This window comes from Amia ocellicauda, unplaced genomic scaffold, assembly GCF_036373705.1.
Source record: "Amia ocellicauda isolate fAmiCal2 unplaced genomic scaffold, fAmiCal2.hap1 HAP1_SCAFFOLD_75, whole genome shotgun sequence".
NCBI classification, from domain to species: Eukaryota; Metazoa; Chordata; class Actinopteri; order Amiiformes; family Amiidae; genus Amia; species Amia ocellicauda.
The window spans coordinates 336,167-358,400 of record NW_027103002.1 but is presented as its reverse complement, the minus strand read 5'-3'; the positions used below and the strand labels follow the sequence as shown (position 1 = coordinate 358,400).

At 46.7% G+C, this 22,234-nt stretch overlaps 9 non-coding genes and 31 pseudogenes across 9 annotated transcripts; all 40 read right to left on the bottom strand.

Annotated features, from left to right (window-relative positions):
- Positions 1-150: 150 nt before the first annotated feature.
- LOC136742675 (uncharacterized) lies at positions 151-269 on the bottom strand (annotated as a pseudogene).
- Positions 270-485: 216 nt separating this feature from the next.
- LOC136742758 (uncharacterized) lies at positions 486-604 on the bottom strand (annotated as a pseudogene).
- A 209-nt stretch (positions 605-813) lies between these two features.
- On the bottom strand, positions 814-932 carry LOC136742735 (uncharacterized; annotated as a pseudogene).
- A 221-nt stretch (positions 933-1,153) lies between these two features.
- Positions 1,154-1,272, bottom strand: LOC136742721 (uncharacterized; annotated as a pseudogene).
- Positions 1,273-1,481: 209 nt separating this feature from the next.
- Positions 1,482-1,600, bottom strand: LOC136742654 (5S ribosomal RNA). Its single transcript, XR_010815025.1, has one exon. It is a non-coding gene; the product is annotated as a 5S ribosomal RNA (ribosomal RNA).
- Positions 1,601-1,809: 209 nt separating this feature from the next.
- LOC136742628 (5S ribosomal RNA) lies at positions 1,810-1,928 on the bottom strand. The gene has a single exon (XR_010814999.1). It is a non-coding gene; the product is annotated as a 5S ribosomal RNA (ribosomal RNA).
- Positions 1,929-2,137: 209 nt separating this feature from the next.
- LOC136742724 (uncharacterized) lies at positions 2,138-2,256 on the bottom strand (annotated as a pseudogene).
- Positions 2,257-2,467: 211 nt separating this feature from the next.
- Positions 2,468-2,586, bottom strand: LOC136742795 (uncharacterized; annotated as a pseudogene).
- A 208-nt stretch (positions 2,587-2,794) lies between these two features.
- On the bottom strand, positions 2,795-2,913 carry LOC136742684 (uncharacterized; annotated as a pseudogene).
- Positions 2,914-3,123: 210 nt separating this feature from the next.
- On the bottom strand, positions 3,124-3,242 carry LOC136742713 (uncharacterized; annotated as a pseudogene).
- Positions 3,243-3,460: 218 nt separating this feature from the next.
- Positions 3,461-3,579, bottom strand: LOC136742929 (uncharacterized; annotated as a pseudogene).
- A 216-nt stretch (positions 3,580-3,795) lies between these two features.
- LOC136742716 (uncharacterized) lies at positions 3,796-3,914 on the bottom strand (annotated as a pseudogene).
- Positions 3,915-4,123: 209 nt separating this feature from the next.
- LOC136742957 (5S ribosomal RNA) lies at positions 4,124-4,242 on the bottom strand. Its single transcript, XR_010815079.1, has one exon. It is a non-coding gene; the product is annotated as a 5S ribosomal RNA (ribosomal RNA).
- A 229-nt stretch (positions 4,243-4,471) lies between these two features.
- On the bottom strand, positions 4,472-4,590 carry LOC136742674 (uncharacterized; annotated as a pseudogene).
- Positions 4,591-4,799: 209 nt separating this feature from the next.
- Positions 4,800-4,918, bottom strand: LOC136742734 (uncharacterized; annotated as a pseudogene).
- Positions 4,919-5,139: 221 nt separating this feature from the next.
- Positions 5,140-5,258, bottom strand: LOC136742720 (uncharacterized; annotated as a pseudogene).
- A 209-nt stretch (positions 5,259-5,467) lies between these two features.
- On the bottom strand, positions 5,468-5,586 carry LOC136742687 (uncharacterized; annotated as a pseudogene).
- A 227-nt stretch (positions 5,587-5,813) lies between these two features.
- Positions 5,814-5,932, bottom strand: LOC136742627 (5S ribosomal RNA). Its single transcript, XR_010814998.1, has one exon. It is a non-coding gene; the product is annotated as a 5S ribosomal RNA (ribosomal RNA).
- A 209-nt stretch (positions 5,933-6,141) lies between these two features.
- On the bottom strand, positions 6,142-6,260 carry LOC136742899 (uncharacterized; annotated as a pseudogene).
- A 229-nt stretch (positions 6,261-6,489) lies between these two features.
- Positions 6,490-6,608, bottom strand: LOC136742723 (uncharacterized; annotated as a pseudogene).
- Positions 6,609-6,819: 211 nt separating this feature from the next.
- Positions 6,820-6,938, bottom strand: LOC136742793 (uncharacterized; annotated as a pseudogene).
- Positions 6,939-7,146: 208 nt separating this feature from the next.
- LOC136742683 (uncharacterized) lies at positions 7,147-7,265 on the bottom strand (annotated as a pseudogene).
- A 210-nt stretch (positions 7,266-7,475) lies between these two features.
- On the bottom strand, positions 7,476-7,594 carry LOC136742712 (uncharacterized; annotated as a pseudogene).
- A 218-nt stretch (positions 7,595-7,812) lies between these two features.
- Positions 7,813-7,931, bottom strand: LOC136742857 (uncharacterized; annotated as a pseudogene).
- Positions 7,932-8,139: 208 nt separating this feature from the next.
- On the bottom strand, positions 8,140-8,258 carry LOC136742682 (uncharacterized; annotated as a pseudogene).
- A 210-nt stretch (positions 8,259-8,468) lies between these two features.
- On the bottom strand, positions 8,469-8,587 carry LOC136742711 (uncharacterized; annotated as a pseudogene).
- Positions 8,588-8,805: 218 nt separating this feature from the next.
- On the bottom strand, positions 8,806-8,924 carry LOC136742928 (uncharacterized; annotated as a pseudogene).
- Positions 8,925-9,140: 216 nt separating this feature from the next.
- LOC136742714 (uncharacterized) lies at positions 9,141-9,259 on the bottom strand (annotated as a pseudogene).
- A 226-nt stretch (positions 9,260-9,485) lies between these two features.
- On the bottom strand, positions 9,486-9,604 carry LOC136742709 (uncharacterized; annotated as a pseudogene).
- Positions 9,605-9,819: 215 nt separating this feature from the next.
- LOC136742693 (uncharacterized) lies at positions 9,820-9,938 on the bottom strand (annotated as a pseudogene).
- Positions 9,939-10,149: 211 nt separating this feature from the next.
- On the bottom strand, positions 10,150-10,268 carry LOC136742749 (5S ribosomal RNA). The gene has a single exon (XR_010815044.1). It is a non-coding gene; the product is annotated as a 5S ribosomal RNA (ribosomal RNA).
- A 216-nt stretch (positions 10,269-10,484) lies between these two features.
- LOC136742657 (5S ribosomal RNA) lies at positions 10,485-10,603 on the bottom strand. Its single transcript, XR_010815027.1, has one exon. It is a non-coding gene; the product is annotated as a 5S ribosomal RNA (ribosomal RNA).
- A 215-nt stretch (positions 10,604-10,818) lies between these two features.
- Positions 10,819-10,937, bottom strand: LOC136742833 (uncharacterized; annotated as a pseudogene).
- A 210-nt stretch (positions 10,938-11,147) lies between these two features.
- On the bottom strand, positions 11,148-11,266 carry LOC136742785 (uncharacterized; annotated as a pseudogene).
- Positions 11,267-11,484: 218 nt separating this feature from the next.
- LOC136742651 (5S ribosomal RNA) lies at positions 11,485-11,603 on the bottom strand. Its single transcript, XR_010815022.1, has one exon. It is a non-coding gene; the product is annotated as a 5S ribosomal RNA (ribosomal RNA).
- Positions 11,604-12,158: 555 nt separating this feature from the next.
- On the bottom strand, positions 12,159-12,277 carry LOC136742727 (uncharacterized; annotated as a pseudogene).
- Positions 12,278-12,496: 219 nt separating this feature from the next.
- LOC136742960 (5S ribosomal RNA) lies at positions 12,497-12,615 on the bottom strand. The gene has a single exon (XR_010815081.1). It is a non-coding gene; the product is annotated as a 5S ribosomal RNA (ribosomal RNA).
- Positions 12,616-12,820: 205 nt separating this feature from the next.
- Positions 12,821-12,939, bottom strand: LOC136742832 (uncharacterized; annotated as a pseudogene).
- Positions 12,940-13,157: 218 nt separating this feature from the next.
- On the bottom strand, positions 13,158-13,276 carry LOC136742963 (5S ribosomal RNA). The gene has a single exon (XR_010815084.1). It is a non-coding gene; the product is annotated as a 5S ribosomal RNA (ribosomal RNA).
- A 216-nt stretch (positions 13,277-13,492) lies between these two features.
- LOC136742688 (uncharacterized) lies at positions 13,493-13,611 on the bottom strand (annotated as a pseudogene).
- Positions 13,612-22,234: the final 8,623 nt, after the last annotated feature.

Here is a 22,234-nt window from a genome sequence, read left to right as displayed (position 1 = left end):
AAAAAGAAATAAGAAAAATGGAGTGAAAAATTTCAGTGCAGCGAAGGGAGTTGAAAGTAGCCGGGTACGTGTACAATTCTTCAATTATATCTCCTCCAGACAGAAAGAGAGTATTAAGAGCTATGATGAAGTTACCCAGGAGACGTAAGAAGCTTGCAGCACCTGGTATTTCCAGGAGGTCTCCCATCCAAGTACTGATCAGGCCCTGCCCCATTTAGCTTCCGAGATCTGACGAGATCGTGCGCATTCAGGACGGTGTGGCCGCAAACAAAGAGGCCTGGCTGCATGATGTCTCTTAAAGGCTGGCGGGTATTGATGGAACTTCCAGCAAAAAAAATAAGAAAAAAGAAAAATGGAGAGAAACAAATCAGTGCAGCAAAGGGTTTTGAAAGTAGCCGGGTACGTGTACAATTCTTCAATTATATCTCCTCCAGACAGAAAGAGAGTATAAAGAGCTACGATGAAGTTTCCCAGGAGACGTAAAAATCTTGCAGCACCTGGTATTTCTAGGAGGTCACCCATCGAAGTACTGACCAGGCCCTGCCCCATTTAGCTTCCGAGATCTGACGAGATCGTGCGCATTCAGGATGGTGTGGCCACAAGCCGAGAGGCCTGGCTGCATGACGTCTCTTAAAGGTTGGCGGATATTGACGAACTGCCAGCAAAAAAAAAAAAGAAAAATGGAGGGAAAAATATCAGTGCAGCAAAGGCTGTTGAAAGTAGCCGGGTACGTGTACAATTCTTCAATAATATCTCCTCCAGACTGAAAGAGAGTATTAAGAGCTACGATGAAGTTACCCAGGAGACGTAAAAAGCTTGCAGCACCTGGTATTTCCAGGAGGTCACCCAACCAAGTACTGACCAGACCCTGCCCCGTTTAGCTTCCGAGATATGATGAGATCAGGCGCGTTCAGGACGGTGTGGCCGCAAGCCGAGAGGCCTGGCTGCATGATGTCTCTTAAAGGCTGGCAAGTATTGACGGAACTTCCAGCAAAAAAAAAAAAAAAAAAAAAATAGAAAAAGGGAGGGAAAAATATCAGTGCAGCAAAGGGTGTTGAAAGTAGCCGGGTACGTGTACAATTCTTCAATTATATCTCCTCCAGACAGAAAGAGAGAATTAAGAGCTACGATAAAGTTACACAGGAGACGTAAAAGCTTGCAGCACCAGGTATTTCCAGGAGGTCTCCCATCCAAGTACTGACCAGGCCCTGCCCCATTCAGTTTCCGAGATCTGACGAGATCGGGCGCGTTCAGGATGGTGTGGCCGCAAGCCGAGATCCTGGCTGCATGATGTCTCTTAAAGGCTGGCGGGTATTGACGGAACTGCCAGCAAAAAAAAAAAAGAGAAATGGAGGGAGAAATACCAGTGCAGCAAAGGGTGTTGAAAGTAGCTGGGTACGTGTACAATACTTCAATTATATCTCTTCCAGACAGATAGAGAGTATTAAGAGCTACGATGAAGTTACCCAGGAGACGTTAAAAGCTTGCAGCACCAGGTATTTCCTGGAGGTCTCCCATCCAAGTACTGATCAGGCCCTGCCCCGTTTAGCTTCCGAGATCTGACGAGATCGGGCGCTTTCAGGACAATGTGGCCGCAAGCCAAGAGGCCTGGCTGCATGATGTCTCTTAAAGGCTGGCGGGTATTGACGGAACTTCCAGCAAAAAAAAAAAGAGAAATGGAGGGAAAAATATCAGTGCAGTAATGGGTTTTGAAAGTAGCCGGGTACGTGTACAATTCTTCAATTATATCTCCTCCAGATTGAAAGAGAGTATTAAGAGCTACGATGAAGTTACACAGGAGACGTAAAAAGCTTGCAGCACCTGGTATTTCCAGGAGGAAACCCATCCAAGTACTGACCAGGCCCTGCCCCGTTTGGCTTCCGAGATCTGACGAGATCGGGCGCGTTCAGGACGGTGTGGCCGCAAGCCAAGATGCCTGGCGGCATGATGTCTCTTAAAGGCTGGCGGGTATTGACGGAACAGCCAGCAAAAAAAAAAAGAGAAATGGAGGGAAAAATATCAGTGCAGCTAAGGCTGTTGAAAGTAGCCGGGTACGTGTACAATTCTTCAATTATATCTCCTCCGGACAGAAAGAGAGTATTAAGAGCTACGATGAAGTTACCCAGGAGACGTAAAAAGCTTGCAGCACCTGGCATTTCTAGGAGGTCACCCATCCAAGTACTGACCAGGCCCTGACCCGTTTAAATTCCAAGATCTGATGAGATCGGGGGCGTTCAGGACGGTGTGGCTGCAAGCCAAGAGGCCTGGCTGCATGATGTCTCTTAATGGTTGGCGGGTTTTGACGGAACATCCAGCAAATAAAAAAAAAGAGAAATGGTGGTAAAAATATCAGTGCAGCAAAGGGTGTTGAAAGTAGCCAGGTACGTGTACAATTCTTCAATTATATCTCCTCCAGACTGAAAGAGAGTATTAAGAGCTACGATGAAGTTACCCAGGAGACGTAAAAAGCTTGCAGCACCTGGTATTTCCAGGAGGACACCCATCCAAGTACTGACCAGGCCCTGCCCCACTCAGTTTCCGAGATCTTACGAGATCGGACGCGTTCAGGACGGTGTGGCCGCAAGCCGAGATGCCTGGCTGCATGATGTCTCTTAAAGGCTGGCGGGTATTGACGGAACTGCCAGCAATAAAAAAAAGAGAAATGGAGGGAGAAATACCAGTGCAGCAAAGGGTGTTGAAAGTAGCCGGGTACGTGTACAATACTTGAATTATATCTCCTCCAGACAGAAAGAGAGTATTAAGAGCTACGATGAAGTTACCCAGGAGACGTAAAAGCTTGCAGCACCAGGTATTTCCAGGAGGTCTCACATTCAAGTACTGACCAGGTCCTGCCCCGTTTAGCTTCCGAGATCTGACGAGATCGGGCGCGTTCAGGATGGTGTGGCCGCAAGCCGAGACGCCTGGCTGCATGATGTCTCTTAAAGGCTGGCGGGTATTGACGGAACTGCCAGCAAAAAAAAAAAAGAAAAATAGAGGGAAAAATACCAGTGCAGCAAAGGCTGATGAAAGTAGCCGGGTACGTGTACAATTCCTCAATTATAACACCTCCAGACAGATAGAGAGTATTAAGAGCTACGATTAAGTTTCCCAGGAGACGTAAGAAGCTTGCAGCACCAGGTATTTCCTGGAGGTCTCCCATCCAAGTACTGACCAGGCCCTGCCCCGTTTAGCTTCCGAGATCTAACGAGATCAGGCGCGTTCAGGACAATGTGGCCGCAAGCCAAGAGGCCTGGCTGCATGATGTCTCTTAAAGGCTGGTGGGTATTGACGGAACTTCCAGCAAAAAAAAAAAAAAAAAAAAGAAAAATAGAGGGAAAAATACCAGTGCAGCAAAGGGTGTTGAAAGTAGCCGGGTACGTGTACAATTCTTCAATTATATATTCTCCAGACAGAAAGAGAGTATTAAGAGCTACGATGAAGTTCCCCAGGAGACGTAAAAAGCTGGCAGCACCTGGTATTTCCAGACGATCTCCCATCCAAGTACTGACCAGGTCCTGTCCCGTTTAGTTTCCGAGATCTTCCGAGATCGGGCGCGTTCAGGACTGTGTGTCCGCAAGCCGAGAGGCCTGGTTGCATGATGTCTCTTAAAGGCTGGCGGATATTGACGGAACTTCCAGAAATAATAATAAAGAAAAAGAAAAATGGAGGGAAAAATATCAGTGCAGCAATGGGTGTTGAAAGTAACCGGGTACGTGTACAATACTTCAATTTTATCTCCTCCAGACAGAAAGAGAGTATTAAGAGCTACGATAAACTTACCCAGCAGACGTAAAAAGCTTGCAGCACCTGGTATTTCCAGGAGGTCTCCCATCCAAGTACTGACCAGGCCCTGCCCCATTCAGTTTCCGAGATCTGACGAGATCGGGCGCGTTCAGGATGGTGTGGCCGCAAGCCGAGATCCTGGCTGCATGATGTCTCTTAAAGGCTGGCGGGTATTGACGGAACTGCCAGCAAAAAAAAAAAAGAGAAATGGAGGGAGAAATACCAGTGCAGCAAAGGGTGTTGAAAGTAGCCGGGTACGTGTACAATACTTGAATTATATCTCCTCCAGACAGAAAGAGAGTATTAAGAGCTACGATGAAGTTACCCAGGTGACGTAAAAAGCTTGCAGCACCTGGTATTTCTAGGAGGTCTCCCATCCAAGTACTGACCAGGCCCTGCCCCGTTTAGCTTCCGAGATCTGACGAGATCGGGCGCATTCAGGACGGTGTGGCCACAAGCCGAGAGGCCTGGCTGCATGATGTCTCTTAAAGGTTGGCGGGTATTGACGGAACTTCCAGCAAAAAAAAAAAAAAAAAAAAAAAAAGAAAAAGAAAAATGGAGGGAAAAATATCAGTGCAGTAATGGGTTTTGAAAGTAGCCGGGTACGTGTACAATTCTTCAATTATATCTCCTCCAGACAGAAAGAGAGTATTAAGAGCTACGATGAAGTTACCCAGGAGACGTAAAAAGCTTGCAGCACCTGGCATTTCCAGGAGGTCACCCATCCAAGTACTGACCAGGCCCTGCCCCGTTTAAATTCCAAGATCTGATGAGATCGGGGGCGTTCAGGACGGTGTGGCTGCAAGCCAAGAGGCCGGGCTGCATGATGTCTCTTAAAGGTTGGCGGATATTGACGAACTGCCAGCAAAAAAAAAAAAGAAAAATGGAGGGAAAAATATCAGTGCAGCAAAGGCTGTTGAAAGTAGCCGGGTACGTGTACAATTCTTCAATAATATCTCCTCCAGACTGAAAGAGAGTATTAAGAGCTACGATGAAGTTACCCAGGAGACGTAAAAAGCTTGCAGCACCTGGTATTTCCAGGAGGTCACCCAACCAAGTACTGACCAGACCCTGCCCCGTTTAGCTTCCGAGATATGATGAGATCAGGCGCGTTCAGGACGGTGTGGCCGCAAGCCGAGAGGCCTGGCTGCATGATGTCTCTTAAAGGCTGGCAAGTATTGACGGAACTTCCAGCAAAAAAAAAAAAAAAAAAAAAATAGAAAAAGGGAGGGAAAAATATCAGTGCAGCAAAGGGTGTTGAAAGTAGCCGGGTACGTGTACAATTCTTCAATTATATCTCCTCCAGACAGAAAGAGAGAATTAAGAGCTACGATAAAGTTACACAGGAGACGTAAAAGCTTGCAGCACCAGGTATTTCCAGGAGGTCTCCCATCCAAGTACTGACCAGGCCCTGCCCCATTCAGTTTCCGAGATCTGACGAGATCGGGCGCGTTCAGGATGGTGTGGCCGCAAGCCGAGATCCTGGCTGCATGATGTCTCTTAAAGGCTGGCGGGTATTGACGGAACTGCCAGCAAAAAAAAAAAAGAGAAATGGAGGGAGAAATACCAGTGCAGCAAAGGGTGTTGAAAGTAGCTGGGTACGTGTACAATACTTCAATTATATCTCTTCCAGACAGATAGAGAGTATTAAGAGCTACGATGAAGTTACCCAGGAGACGTTAAAAGCTTGCAGCACCAGGTATTTCCTGGAGGACTCCCATCCAAGTACTGATCAGGCCCTGCCCCGTTTAGCTTCCGAGATCTGACGAGATCGGGCGCTTTCAGGACAATGTGGCCGCAAGCCAAGAGGCCTGGCTGCATGATGTCTCTTAAAGGCTGGCGGGTATTGACGGAACTTCCAGCAAAAAAAAAAAAAAAAAAAAAAAGAAAAAGAAAAATGGAGGGAAAAATATCAGTGCAGTAATGGGTTTTGAAAGTAGCCGGGTACGTGTACAATTCTTCAATTATATCTCCTCCAGATTGAAAGAGAGTATTAAGAGCTACGATGAAGTTACACAGGAGACGTAAAAAGCTTGCAGCACCTGGTATTTCCAGGAGGAAACCCATCCAAGTACTGACCAGGCCCTGCCCCGTTTGGCTTCCGAGATCTGACGAGATCGGGCGCGTTCAGGACGGTGTGGCCGCAAGCCAAGATGCCTGGCGGCATGATGTCTCTTAAAGGCTGGCGGGTATTGACGGAACAGCCAGCAAAAAAAAAAAGAGAAATGGAGGGAAAAATATCAGTGCGGCTAAGGCTGTTGAAAGTAGCCGGGTACGTGTACAACTCTTCAATTATATCTCCTCCAGACAGAAAGAGAGAATTAAGAGCTACGATGAAGTTACCCAGGAGACGTAAAAAGTTTGCAGCACCTCGTATTTCCAGAAGGTCACCCATAAAAGTACTGACCAGGCCCTGCCCCGTTTAAATTCTGAGATCTGACAAGATCGGGCGCGTTCAGGACGGTGTGGCCGCAAGCCGAGAGGCCTGGCTGCATGATGTCTCTTAATGGCTGGCGGGTATTGACAGAACTTCCAGCAAAAAAAAAAAAAAAAAAAAAAAAAGAAAAAGAAAAATGGAGGGAAAAATATCAGTGCAGTAATGGGTTTTGAAAGTAGCCGGGTACGTGTACAATTCTTCAATTATATCTCCTCCGGACAGAAAGAGAGTATTAAGAGCTACGATGAAGTTACCCAGGAGACGTAAAAAGCTTGCAGCACCTGGCATTTCTAGGAGGTCACCCATCCAAGTACTGACCAGGCCCTGACCCGTTTAAATTCCAAGATCTGATGAGATCGGGGGCGTTCAGGACGGTGTGGCTGCAAGCCAAGAGGCCTGGCTGCATGATGTCTCTTAATGGTTGGCGGGTTTTGACGGAACATCCAGCAAATAAAAAAAAAGAGAAATGGTGGTAAAAATATCAGTGCAGCAAAGGGTGTTGAAAGTAGCCAGGTACGTGTACAATTCTTCAATTATATCTCCTCCAGACTGAAAGAGAGTATTAAGAGCTACGATGAAGTTACCCAGGAGACGTAAAAAGCTTGCAGCACCTGGTATTTCCAGGAGGACACCCATCCAAGTACTGACCAGGCCCTGCCCCACTCAGTTTCCGAGATCTTACGAGATCGGACGCGTTCAGGACGGTGTGGCCGCAAGCCGAGATGCCTGGCTGCATGATGTCTCTTAAAGGCTGGCGGGTATTGACGGAACTGCCAGCAATAAAAAAAAGAGAAATGGAGGGAGAAATACCAGTGCAGCAAAGGGTGTTGAAAGTAGCCGGGTACGTGTACAATACTTGAATTATATCTCCTCCAGACAGAAAGAGAGTATTAAGAGCTACGATGAAGTTACCCAGGAGACGTAAAAGCTTGCAGCACCAGGTATTTCCAGGAGGTCTCACATTCAAGTACTGACCAGGTCCTGCCCCGTTTAGCTTCCGAGATCTGACGAGATCGGGCGCGTTCAGGATGGTGTGGCCGCAAGCCGAGACGCCTGGCTGCATGATGTCTCTTAAAGGCTGGCGGGTATTGACGGAACTGCCAGCAAAAAAAAAAAAGAAAAATAGAGGGAAAAATACCAGTGCAGCAAAGGCTGATGAAAGTAGCCGGGTACGTGTACAATTCCTCAATTATAACACCTCCAGACAGATAGAGAGTATTAAGAGCTACGATTAAGTTTCCCAGGAGACGTAAGAAGCTTGCAGCACCAGGTATTTCCTGGAGGTCTCCCATCCAAGTACTGACCAGGCCCTGCCCCGTTTAGCTTCCGAGATCTAACGAGATCAGGCGCGTTCAGGACAATGTGGCCGCAAGCCAAGAGGCCTGGCTGCATGATGTCTCTTAAAGGCTGGTGGGTATTGACGGAACTTCCAGCAAAAAAAAAAAAAAAAAAAAGAAAAATAGAGGGAAAAATACCAGTGCAGCAAAGGGTGTTGAAAGTAGCCGGGTACGTGTACAATTCTTCAATTATATATTCTCCAGACAGAAAGAGAGTATTAAGAGCTACGATGAAGTTCCCCAGGAGACGTAAAAAGCTGGCAGCACCTGGTATTTCCAGGAGGACACCCATCCAAGTACTGACCAGGCCCTGCCCCACTCAGTTTCCGAGATCTTACGAGATCGGACGCGTTCAGGACGGTGTGGCCGCAAGCCGAGATGCCTGGCTGCATGATGTCTCTTAAAGGCTGGCGGGTATTGACGGAACTGCCAGCAATAAAAAAAAGAGAAATGGAGGGAGAAATACCAGTGCAGCAAAGGGTGTTGAAAGTAGCCGGGTACGTGTACAATACTTGAATTATATCTCCTCCAGACAGAAAGAGAATATTAAGAGCTACGATGAAGTTACCCAGGAGACGTAAAAGCTTGCAGCACCAGGTATTTCCAGGAGGTCTCACATTCAAGTACTGACCAGGTCCTGCCCCGTTTAGCTTCCGAGATCTGACGAGATCGGGCGCGTTCAGGATGGTGTGGCCGCAAGCCGAGACGCCTGGCTGCATGATGTCTCTTAAAGGCTGGCGGGTATTGACGGAACTGCCAGCAAAAAAAAAAAAGAAAAATAGAGGGAAAAATACCAGTGCAGCAAAGGCTGATGAAAGTAGCCGGGTACGTGTACAATTCCTCAATTATAACACCTCCAGACAGATAGAGAGTATTAAGAGCTACGATTAAGTTTCCCAGGAGACGTAAGAAGCTTGCAGCACCAGGTATTTCCTGGAGGTCTCCCATCCAAGTACTGACCAGGCCCTGCCCCGTTTAGCTTCCGAGATCTAACGAGATCAGGCGCGTTCAGGACAATGTGGCCGCAAGCCAAGAGGCCTGGCTGCATGATGTCTCTTAAAGGCTGGTGGGTATTGACGGAACTTCCAGCAAAAAAAAAAAAAAAAAAAAGAAAAATAGAGGGAAAAATACCAGTGCAGCAAAGGGTGTTGAAAGTAGCCGGGTACGTGTACAATTCTTCAATTATATATTCTCCAGACAGAAAGAGAGTATTAAGAGCTACGATGAAGTTCCCCAGGAGACGTAAAAAGCTGGCAGCACCTGGTATTTCCAGACGATCTCCCATCCAAGTACTGACCAGGTCCTGTCCCGTTTAGTTTCCGAGATCTTCCGAGATCGGGCGCGTTCAGGACTGTGTGTCCGCAAGCCGAGAGGCCTGGTTGCATGATGTCTCTTAAAGGCTGGCGGATATTGACGGAACTTCCAGAAATAATAATAAAGAAAAAGAAAAATGGAGGGAAAAATATCAGTGCAGCAATGGGTGTTGAAAGTAACCGGGTACGTGTACAATACTTCAATTTTATCTCCTCCAGACAGAAAGAGAGTATTAAGAGCTACGATAAACTTACCCAGCAGACGTAAAAAGCTTGCAGCACCTGGTATTTCCAGGAGGTCTCCCATCCAAGTACTGACCAGGCCCTGCCCCATTCAGTTTCCGAGATCTGACGAGATCGGGCGCGTTCAGGATGGTGTGGCCGCAAGCCGAGATCCTGGCTGCATGATGTCTCTTAAAGGCTGGCGGGTATTGACAGAACTTCCAGCAAAAAAAAAAAAAAAAAAAAAAAGAAAAAGAAGAATGGAGGGAAAAATATCAGTGCAGTAATGGGTTTTGAAAGTAGCCGGGCACGTGTACAATTCTTCAATTATATCTCCTCCGGACAGAAAGAGAGTATTAAGAGCTACGATGAAGTTACCCAGGAGACGTAAAAAGCTTGCAGCACCTGGCATTTCTAGGAGGTCACCCATCCAAGTACTGACCAGGCCCTGCCCCGTTTAAATTCCAAGATCTGATGAGATCGGGGGCGTTCAGGACGGTGTGGCTGCAAGCCAAGAGGCCTGGCGGCATGATGTGTCTTAAAGGCTGGCGGGTATTGATGGAACTTCCAGCAAAAAACAAAAGAAAAAAGAAAAATGGAGGGAAAAATATCAGTGCAGCAAATGGTGTTGACAGTAGCTGGGTACGTGTACAATTCTTCAATTATATCTCCTCCAGACAGATAGAGAGTATTAAGAGCTACGATAAAGTTACCCAGGAGACGTAAAAGCTTGCAGCACCAGGTATTTCCAGGAGGTCTCACATTCAAGTACTGACCAGGTCCTGCCCCGTTTAGCTTCCGAGATCTGACGAGATCGGGCGCGTTCAGGACGGTGTGGCCGCAAGCCGAGATGTCTGGCTGCATGATGTTTCTTAAAGGCTGGCGGGTATTGACGGAACTGCCAGCAAAAAAAAAAAAAGAAAAATAGAGGGAAATATACCAGTGCAGCAAAGGGTGTTGAAAGTAGCCGGGTACGTGTACAATTCTTCAATTATATCTCCTGGAGACAGAAAGAGAGTATTAAGAGCTACGATGAAGTTACCCAGGAGACGTAAAAAGCTTGCAGCACCTGGTATTTCTAGGAGGTCTCCCATCCAAGTACTGACCAGGCCCTGCCCCGTTTAGCTTCCGAGATCTGACGAGATCGGGCGCATTCAGGACGGTGTGGCCGCAAGCCGAGAGGCCTGGCTACATGATGTCTCTTAAAGGCTGGCGGATATTGACGGAACTTCCAGCAAAAAAATAAAATAAAAAGAAAAATGGAGGGAAAAATATCAGTGCAGCAAAGGGTGTTGAAAGTAGCCTAGTACGTGTACAATTCTTCAATTATATCTCCTCCAGACAGAAAGAGAGTATTAAGAGCTACGATGAAGTTACCCAGGAGACGTAAAAGGCTGGCAGCACCTGGTATTTCTCGGAGGTCTCCCATCCAAGTACTGACCAGGCCCTGCCCCGTTTAGCTTCCGAGATCTGACGAGATCGGGCGCATTCAGGACGGTGTGGCCGCAAGCCGAGAGGCCTGGCTGCATGATGTCTCTTAAAGGTTGGCGGGTATTGACGGAACTTCCAGCAAAAAACAAAAAAAAAAAAAAAAATGGATGGAAATATACCAGTGCAGCAAAGGGTGTTGACAGTAGCTGGGTACGTGTACAATACTTCAAATATATCTCCTCCAGACAGAAAGAGAGTATTAAGAGCTACGATAAAGTTACCCAGGAGACGTAAAAGCTTGCAGCACGAGGTATTTCCAGGAGGTCTCACATTCATGTACTGACCAGGTCCTGCCCCGTTTAGCTTCCGAGATCTGACGAGATCGGGCGCGTTCAGGATGGTGTGGCCGCAAGCCGAGATGCCTGGCTGCATGATGTCTCTTAAAGGCTGGCGGGTATTGACGGAACTGCCAGCAAAAAAAAAAAAGAAAAATAGAGGGAAATATACCAGTGCAGCAAAGGGTGTTGAAAGTAGCCGGGTACGTGTACAATTCTTCAATTATATCTCCTGGAGACAGAAAGAGAGAATTAAGAGCTACGATGAAGTTACCCAAGAGACGTAAAAAGCTTGCAGCACCTGGTATTTCCAGGAGGTCTCCCATCCAAGTACTGAGCAGGCCCTGCCCCGTTTAGCTTCCGAAATCTGATATGATCGGGCGCGTTCTGGACGGTGTGACTACAAGCCAAGAGGCCTGGCTGCATGATGTCTCTTAAAGGCTGGCGGGTATTGACGGAACTTCCAGCAAAAAAAAAAAAAAAAAAATGGAAAATGGAGGGAAAAATATCAGTACAGCAAAGGCTGTTGAAAGTAGCCGGGTACGTGTACAATACTTCAATTATATCTCCTCCAGACAGATAGAGAGTATTAAGAGCTACGATGAAGTTTCCCAGGAGACGTAAAAAGCTTGCAGCACCAGGTATTTCCAGGAGGTCTCCCATCCAAGTACTGACGAGGCCCTGCCCCGTTTAGCTTCCGAGATCTGACGAGATCGGGCGTGTTCAGGACGGTGTGGCCGCAAGCCAAGAGGCCGGGCTGCATGATGTCTCTTAAAGCCTGGCGGGTATTGACGGAACTTCCAGCAAAAAATAAAAAATAAATAAATAGAAAAATGGAGGGAAAAATATCAGTGCAGAACAGGGTGTTGAAAGTAGCCGGGTACATGTACAATTCTTCAATTATATCTCCTCCAGACTGAATGAGAGTATTAAGAGCTACGCTGAAGTTACCCAGGAGATGTAAAAAGCTTTCAGCACCTGGTATTTCCAGGAGGTCACCCATCCAATTACTGACCAGACCCTGCCCAGTTTTTCTTCCGAGATCTGACGAGATTTTGCATCTTCAGGACGGTGTGGCCTCAAGCCAAGAGGCCTGGCTGCATGATGTCTCTTAAAGGCTGGAGGGTATTGATGGAACTTCCAGCAAGAAACAAAAGAAAATAGAAAAATGGAGGGAAAAATATCAGTGCAGCAAAGCGTGTTGAAGGTAGCCGGGTACGTGTACAATTCTTCAATTATATCTCCTCCAGACAGATAGAGAGTATTAAGAGCTACGATAAAGTTACCCAGGAGACGTAAAAGCTTGCAGCACCAGGTATTTCCAGGAGGTCTCACATTCAAGTACTGAACAGGTCCTGCCCCGTTTAGCTTCCGAGATCTGACGAGATCGGGCGCGTTCAGGACGGTGTGGCCGCAAGCCGAGATGTCTGGCTGCATGACGTCTCTTAAAGGCTGGCGGGTATTGACGGAATTTCCAGCAAAAAAAAAAAAAAAAAAATAGAAAAATGGAGGGAAAAATATCAGTGCAGGAAAGGGTGTTGAAAGTAGCCGGGTACGTGTACAATTCTTCAATTATATCTCCTGGAGACAGAAAGAGAGTATTAAGAGCTACGATGAAGTTACCCAGGAGACGTAAAAAGCTTGCAGCACCTGGTATTTCTAGGAGGTCTCCCATCCAAGTACTGACCAGGCCCTGCCCCGTTTAGCTTCCGAGATCTGACGAGATCGGGCGCATTCAGGACGGTTTGGCCACAAGCCGAAAGGCCTGGCTGCATGATGTCTCTTAAAGGTTGGCGGGTATTGACGGAACTTCCAGCAAAAAAAAAAAAAAAAAATGGATGGAAAAATATCAGTGCAGCAAAGGGTGTTGACAGTAGCTGGGTACGTGTACAATACTTCAATTAAATCTCCTCCAGACAGAGAGTATTAAGAGCTACGATAAAGTTACCCAGGAGACGTAAAAGCTTGCAGCACGAGGTATTTCCAGGAGGTCTCACATTCATGTACTGACCAGGTCCTGCCCCGTTTAGCTTCCGAGATCTGACGAGATCGGGCGCGTTCAGGATGGTGTGGCCGCAAGCCGAGATGCCTGGCTGCATGATGTCTCTTAAAGGCTGGCGGGTATTGACGGAATTTCCAGCAAAAAAAAAAAAAAAAAATAGAAAAATGGAGGTAAAAATATCAGTGCAGGAAAGGGTGTTGAAAGTAGCCGGGTACGTGTACAATTCTTCAATTATATCTCCTGGAGACAGAAAGAGAGTATTAAGAGCTACGATGAAGTTACCCAGGAGACGTAAAAAGCTTGCAGCACCTGGTATTTCTAGGAGGTCTCCCATCCAAGTACTGACCAGGCCCTGCCCCGTTTAGCTTCCGAGATCTGACGAGATCGGGCGCGTTCAGGACGGTGTGGCCACAAGCCGAAAGGCCTGGCTGCATGATGTCTCTTAAAGGTTGGCGGGTATTGACGGAACTTCCAGCAAAAAAAAAAAAAAAAATAGAAAAATGGAGGGAAAAATATCAGTGCTGGAAAGGGTGTTGAAAGTAGCCGGGTACGTGTACAATTCTTCAATTATATCTCCTGCAGACTGAAAGAGAGTATTAAGAGCTACGATAAAGTTACCCAGGAGACGAAAAAGCTAGCAGCACCTGGTATTTCCAGGAGGTCACCCATCCAAGTACTGACCAGGACCTGCCCCGTTTAGCTTCCGAGATCTGATGAGATTGGGCGCGTTCAGGACGGTGTGGCCGCAAGCCAAGAGGCCTGGCTGCATGATGTCTCTTAAAGGCTGACGGGTATTGACGGAACTTCCAGCAAAAAAAAAATGGATAAAGAAAAATGGAGGGAAAAATATCAGTGCAGCAATGGGTGTTGAAAGTAGCCGGGTACGTGTACATTACTTCAATTATATCTCCTCCAGACAGAAAGAGAGTATTAAGAGCTACGATGAACTCACCTAAAGGATTATTAGGAACACCATACTAATACTGTGTTTGACCCCCTTTCGCCTTCAGAACTGCTTTAATTCTACGTGGCATTGCTTCAACAAGGTGCTGAAAGCATTCTTTAGAAATGTTGGCCCATATTGATAGGATAGCATCTTGCAGTTGATGGAGATTTGTGGGATGCACATCCAGGGCACGAAGCTCCCGTTCCACCACATCCCAAAGATGCTCCATTGGGTTGAGATCTGGTGACTGTGGGGGCCAGTTTAGTACAGTGAACTCATTGTCATGTTCAAGAAACCAATTTGAAATGATTCGACCTTTGTGACATGGTGCATTATCCTGCTGGAAGTAGCCATCAGAGGATGGGTACATGGTGGTCAGAAAGGGATGGACATGGTCAGAAACAATGCTCAGGTAGGCCGTAGCATTTAAACGATGCCCAATTGGTACTAAGGGGCCTAAAGTGTGCCAAGAAGACATCCCCCACACCATTACACCACCACCACCAGCCTGCACAGTGGTAACAAGACATGATGGATCCATGTTCTCATTCTGTTTACGCCAAATTCTGACTCTACCATCTGAATGTCTCACCTCTTTTTCCTATTTGTAGTGGAGATGAGTGGTACCCGGTGGGGTCTTCTGCTGTTGTAGCCCATCCGCCTCAAGGTTGTACGTGTTGTGGCTTCACAAATGCTTTGCTGCATACCTCGTTTGTAACTAGTGGTTATTTCAGTCAAAGTTGCTCTTCTATCAGCTTGAATCAGTCGGCCCATTCTCCTCTGACCTCTTGCATCAACAAGGCATTTTCGCCCACAGGACTGCCGCATACTGGATGTTTTTCCCTTTTCACACCATTCTTTGTAAACCCTAGAAATGGTTGTGCGTGAAAATCCCAGTAACTGAGCAGATTGTGAAATACTCAGACCGGCCCGTCTGGCACCAACAACCATGCCACGCTCAAAATTGCTTAAATCACCTTTCATTCCCATTCAGACATTCAGTTTGGAGTTCAGGAGATTGTCTTGACCAGGACCACACCCCTAAATGCATTGAAGCAACTGCCATGTGATTGGTTGATTAGATAATTGCATTAATGAGAAATTGAACAGGTGTTCCTAATAATCCTTTAGGTGAGTGTATATGTATGTATGTGTATGTATGTCCAATTGCTTTGACAATACAAATGAAATGAATTGAGAGAGAGAGAGAGAGAGAGAGAGAGAGAGAGAGAGAGAGAGAGAGAGAGAGAGAGGAATATGAGCTCCTAAAAAACATTTGTTTTTATACATAAGCGGATTTAATTTGTGATTTACAAATGAATATATAGCACTATAAACATACACAGAAGACATGGAATAGAAATTCAGAAGAAAAAGTATTCAAAAAATAATAATTTTAAGAGAAACACAAAAAGAAGAAAGCAGAGAGACAGTTCAGGAAGAAAAGTCAGAAAAGAAAAGCTGAAGACAAGAATTGGAGGTAAGAGAGAAATAATTAAACAAAAAAATATGTATTAATAAAATAAATAAGCATTCTCAGTAGTTGACTCAGCCAATGAAAATGCAGAGCTCCGATTTGAATAGAGTGACAGTAGGAGAGAGCCCAACTGCCACTGAGACTGATAGAAATCTATCGAACAGCAGTCTGACTGCAGAGCTGCCTTTTGAAATCCGATACCCTGAAGACATTCGCTCTGCACAGGCTAAGAAGGACTACAAACAAGCTGTGATGAGAGCATCTCCTGAGACCCTCATCCTAGACTACACCGGTAAAGGAGAAAACAGGGTCAAGAACAATCTACTGTTCTACACCGCCTTTCACAAAACCCTGTGCCAGACATACCCCAATAACAACAAGAGGGGCATTAGCAGAGGCAGGCAGATCTCAGTGCTGGTAGAGAAAGACACAGACAGTGTGATGCTCACTTTTAATGTATACCACAACGGGACCATCATGGTGCAGGGCAGCGAGAGCAGCCTGGACCAATTAGCTCTCGGCTTCCACACCTCAAAGCAGCAGACTGAGGTAGAGAAACAAGAGCCAGAGCCGGCCACCCTGCAGTCTGCCCCCAGCCACACGGAGCCAGACAGTGCCCCATCTCCCACAGACTGCCCCCCTGTCTCCCCAAAACTCTCCAGCAACATTAAAACACTAAAGGAATGCCTATCAGTGCTGGAGCTGGAGTTTGCGGAGTTCAGGGAGCAGACCTTGAGCACCCTGGCCCAGACCTCCTTGTGTGATCAGCTCCGGGATGAGATGCACAGACTAAAGATGCAGCACAAGGCTGAGATCCATGAGCTGAGAGCAGCAGTGAGAGACCTGGAGGAGCAGAGCCAAACCCTGAGGACGGAGCTGCGCAGAGCGAGGGAGGAGCTGACCTGGACACCCCAGCACAGCTAGCTGAGGAGCCTGCAGAGCCAGCTGGAGGAGCTAAGAGAGGAGCTACACATCACTGGAGCACAGAGACTGCACTGCACTGACCCCACAACACCTCCAACCCCTGACGCACCCACTGATCCACCCACACTCCCCACCACTCCTGACACACCCACTATCACCAGACCTGCCACTAATACACAACCCCCTGAAACGCCACTCCCCCAAAACACACCCGCTGCCCCCACCACTCCCGACGCAAACCCGGAGTGGCAGGTCAACGCAGAGGTGGTCATTCTGAGCGAATCCAATGGGAAGTTCCTGGTTGAGAGGCGCCTCTTCCCTGGGCGAAAAGTGAAAAAGCTTTGGTGCTCCACAGCACAGAGAGCCCTGGAGCTGCTCTCCAAGAGGAGGCTTTGCCAAGTCAAACACATCCTCATCCACACCGGCACTAACGACCTGAGTGCCCGCAGGGGCGATGTGGCCTCAGCCCTGAGACAGGTAGCAACGAAAGCCACAGAGGAATTCCCAACTGCCAAAATTTCCATCTCCACACTGCTGCCCCGCACAGACGTGCCCCTGCACATCATCCAGGCCATCAACGCAGAAGTGTCCCGAAGATGTGCCCTCCTCCCCAACGTCCACCTGGCACACCACTGAGACATCCAGCCACATCACCTGTATGACCACGTCCACCTCAACAAGACGGGTGTGAGGATCATCTCAAAGGTCCTCAAGGACACAACCCTGGGCCGAAACCCCACACACCCCCACCTCGAGACCAGGAGCAAACCCCCCAGCCCCCGGCCACATCCCCAGCCACCGGCTCCACCCCAGCCCCAGCCCCTGAGACCCCGCGGCCCCATTCCCCACCCCCCCATCCCCAGAGGGCCCGTCCAGCACAGCAGAGCGGACAGCCGGGGACCAGCACAGCCACACAGCCACGCAGCAGCGGCTTCCAGAGCCTGGAGGCCCGATGCTGCCCAGCTGGCCCAGATAAGGCAACTCCTCAGTGTCATCTGTTCCACACTGCTGAGTTAACTGAGCCTCAACACACATATATATGGTTGTGGAGATGGAGAGTAAGAAAAAATGTGATTTAATTATTCTGATATTTTGATGCAAACATAAAATCTTTGAGTGATTATTATGTATATCCATGTATAATTATTAGTAGTAATATAATATCAGTTGTAGACCACAAATTAAACTTTCTTATGTAGAAGAGACAAGTATAATAAAATATATTAACATGTCCTTTAAAATAAGCAGTTGGAATATGCAGGGTTTACGCTCCTCAACTTTTGGAATGAAGAGCACAGGCCCTGAACTGATCAACACTGTAAATAGTTCAGATGTTTTCATTCTTGTAGAGACTTGGTGCTGTGCAGATATGTCTATACACTGGATGGATACAATGGATACAGGGAGCTGATTGTGCCCTCCTATAAAAAACCCAAAGTCAGGTGTGGCAGGGCCTCGTGGGGGATTATCGTGTGGTACAGGGAGGAGCTCCGAGCAGCCCTATGCCCAGTACAGAGAGGAGACACACACCTGTGGATGAAAATCAGAAAAGACACCCTACAAAATAACACAGATATATACCTATGTGCAATTTATATGCCACCCGCAGACTCCCCCTACTATAATGAGGAAGGCTTTCATGAGCTTCAAAACGAAATCTGCCACTTCCAGACCCTGGGCTCTGTACTGCTGTGTGGCGATCTCAATGCCAGGACTGGCAGAGAGATGGACTACATCAATACAGAGGGGAACACACACCTGTTCGGAGACTCCCCGCTGTGCCACACACACACCTCCACACTGACACAGCCACGACAGCGTGGTAAACAAGAGCAGGAAGCAGGTAGTGCGCCTATGTAAAAGCCTGGGTCTATATATCATCAATGGCAGGACCAGGGGGTACTCTCTGGGGAGATTCACATACTGCTCGGCTCTGGGCAGCAGTGTGGTGGACTACGCCATAACTGACCTGGACCCACAAGCCAACAATGCGTTTATAGTCAGACAACAATCTCCACTATCAGACCACAGCCAAATAACACTTTACCTAAAAAGATCAGCGCAGCCACAAGTCAGAGCCAAACTTCCCACAAAACTGGTCTCCCTGCCACCCAGTTAGAGATGGTCCGAGCCCAGCACAGAGAACTACACAAGAGCCCTGAATAGTGATGAGATTGAAAACATGTTAGACAGATATCAATCCTCACACTATCAAATAAACCAAAACGGAATAAACTCAGCCACCAAAACACTGAATGAAATATTTGAGAGACTGGCTTTAAAATCAAACATTAAAACAATTAAAAACCAAAATATGAAATCGTCTAAAAGAAAAAAAGAACAGTGGTGTGACCAGGAGTGTGAAACTTCTAGGAAACACCTGAGACATCTCTCCAACACTAAACACAGAGAGCCCGACAACCAGGAGGCTCGCCTCAGCTACTGCCAGGCCCTGCGGCACTACAAGCAACTCCTCAGTAAGAAAAAAGACCACTATATGGGCAGAATAAATACCCCAAAAACAAAAAATGAAATACCAATTCAAAATGGAGAAATCTGGAAAACACACTTTGAAAAACTTTACCAAAATGTTGAAAACAATCCAAAGCCAGAACAGGTTAAAATATTAAAAAACCTAAATAAATTGGAAGAAATCATTAAGAATAACCAAAATCCCTTAGATAACCCATTTACAATACAGGAACTAAAACATCAACTCAAAATCCTCAAACCCAGGAAAGCCAGCGGCCCCGACAGCATCAGCCCTGAGATGCTGAAGCACAGCAGCCCGCAGCTGCAGGAGGCTCTGCTCAAACTCTTTAACCTGGTGCTGAGAGCCGGGTGTTTCCCTGAGGTCGGGAATCAAGGATTGATCACCCCGATTTTTAAAAGTGGAGACAAATTAGACCCCAATAACTACTGGGGCAGCTGTGTGAGCAGTAACCTGGGGAAGGTGTTCTGCAGTATCATCAACGCCCAGATACTGGCCTTCCTTACCAAGCACAGTGTCCTGAGTAAGAGTCAGATTGGCTTCCTACCAAAACACCGCACAACCGATCATATTTACACTCTACACACCCTCATAAATAAATATACCCAAAACAATAAAGGAAAAATATTTGCCTGTTTTGTAGACTTTAGAAAGGCATTTGACTCAATCTGGCACAAGGGATTATTTTATAAACTTCTACAGAGTGGTGTAGGGGGTAAAGTTTATGACATCATTAAATCAATGTATTCTGAAAACAAATGCGGAGTTCAAATTGGCAACTCAAGAACAGAGTTCTTCACTCAGGGGCGGGGAGTGAGACAGGGCTGCAGTCTGAGTCCAACACTGTTCAACATCTACATCATCGAGTTGGCCACAGTGTTGGAGCAGTCTGACGCCCGCAGCCTAACTCTCCATGACACAGAGATCAAGTTCCTGCTCTACGCAGACGACCTGGTGCTGCTGTCGCCCACAGAGCAGGGGCTTCAGCAGAACCTGGCGCTGCTAGAGCAGTACTGTCAGAAATGGGCCCTGGCAGTCAATCTGGACAAGACCAGAGTTATGGTTTTCCAGAAAAAAGCCCCATCTCAGGGAAACAGGTACCGCTTCACTCTGGGCAGCACTGGATTAGAGCACTGCACCAGATACAACTACCTTGGCCTGACCATCAGTGCGTCAGGGAGCTTCAGCCTGGCTATAAACGCATTAAAAGACAAGGCACGCCGGGCATTTTATGCCATAAAGACACAATTTGGGAAAACAACAATACCAATAACTATTTGGATTAAAATATTAAACTCCATCATCCAACCAATCCTGCTATATGGGAGCGAAGTGTGGGGTCCCCTCATGAACCTCAATAACAACAATTGGGACAAAAGCCCCATGGAAATATTCCACCTAGAATTTAATAAAAACATCTTACACGTACACAGAAACGCCCCCACGGCTCTGAGGCTCACAGAGCCCGAACACACAATGACCAAAACAACAACAATTGGGAAAATTGACATGTACCTGAAAAGCAAATACACAAAAGATTAGAGACACGAATTAGAATTACAAAACAAATTGGAATGCTACCGGGCCCTGAATAGAAACATTACATTGGCTGAATACTTAAAAATCCAAAATATAAAAGAGAGACAAAATCTAACTAAATACAGGCTCAGTGACCACAGCCTCGCCATTGAAAAAGGCCGCTACAGAAAATTCTGGGTTGCCAGAGAAGAGCGGCTGTGCAGCCAGTGTGACCTAGGGGAGGTCGAAACACAGGCGCATTTCCTGCTGTCCTGCCCTAAATACACAAAAATCAGGGAGACATACTTTAAAATATTAAAAATGCATATCCCTGAGTTCAGCATGATCCCCGATTGCTGCAAACTCCCCGTCCTGCTGGGAGAGGAGGAGCGCACTGCCTTCTTAGCAGCGCAATATGTATCCACCTGCCACAGCCTGCGAGACAGTGTGTAGACACCAGCCTGTGCAAAACAAAATAAAAACAGTGATTTTTCTGATGTCATGACACAAATTTTGATACAAACAACAAATATGGTTTATATCCTACTTAATTTTATTTCAATGTGTACTATATTTGTTCCACTGAATCTTGTATTGCAATGTTTTGTCTTGATTGATAGAACATTTGTATCTGCTTTGGCAATATTGTGATAGATCATGCCAATAAAGAACCTTTGAATTGAATTGAAATGAATTGACAGACAGACAGACACACGCACACACACACACACACACACACACACACACAGAGCCAGCCAGCCAGACAGCCAGCCAGCTCAGCCATGACATCACGAGCCTCTCTCAGCTGACTGCTATGACATCACAGAGCACGTACATTCCATTGCTTGCCGTCTGTCAACCACTCAGTCACTGCCAGCCAGACTGGCTGGCTGGCTGGATGGGGGGGCTGCTTGCTGCTGCTGCGTATCTTAGCAAGCTAATTTGCCTGACCGGCCTTCCTACTCCTATGCCCAAATGCCCACCTAAGCCTCGTTTGTAATGCATGTCATTGTATTTCAAAAAGGAATCTGGAAATAGTAAACCTATTTTCTTTATTTGAATGTATTAAAGATCACATTTTATTACATTTTCTTTTTCTGTACTTCATTACATTATATTGAGATTCATAATTCTATTATTTATTTTCCGTATGTATGTATGTATGTATTATTGTATGGAAGGAAAGTTAGAAATGATTTTCTCAAACCTGTTTTTCTCTCTTGTATACTTAAGAAAGATAAGGTCAAGCTAGAAGGTCAGGAGGCCATAAGGTAGTTTGATTTCTGTTTGTTATTTACGATGAGAACCTTGGAGACAATGTCAAACGGTATGACCTACGTGCCTGTTCCTTAAAACCATGTGTAGATCTATGAACTCTGTTCTATAATGAAATATGTTCTGCTTAGTTAGCCTTTAAGATAACATAGTAATGATTTTCTAGCATGTATGTATGTATGTATGTATGTCCAATTGCTTTGACAATGAATTGAATTGAGAGGGAGAGAGAGAGAGAGAGAGAGACAGACAGACTGACAAACACAAACAGACACACACACACACACACACACACACAGACACACACACAGCCAGCCAGCCAGCTCAGCGATGACATCACAAGCCTCTCTCAGCTGACTGCTATGACATCACAGAGCATGAACATTCCGTTGCTTGCCGTCTGTCAACCACTCAGTCACTGCCAGCCAGACTGGCTGGCTGGCTGGATGGGGGGGCTGCTTGCTGCTGCTGTGTACCTTAGCAAGCTTATTTGCTTGACCGGCCTTCCTACTCCTCTGCCCACATGCCCACCTATGCCCGATCTGCTGTTCACCTGGATCACAGCTCCGCCCCAACAAGGCAGATCCTCCCAAAAATGGTACAAACTGATCCACGTTCCCCTCCACAGAAAGCTTTAGCCCAAAATAAGGGACACATTCTGCCCAATATGTCAGCGCCAACCACAGCCTGAGGGACACAGTGACACACGAGCACCGGCTGTAAATATAATGTAAATACTCGTT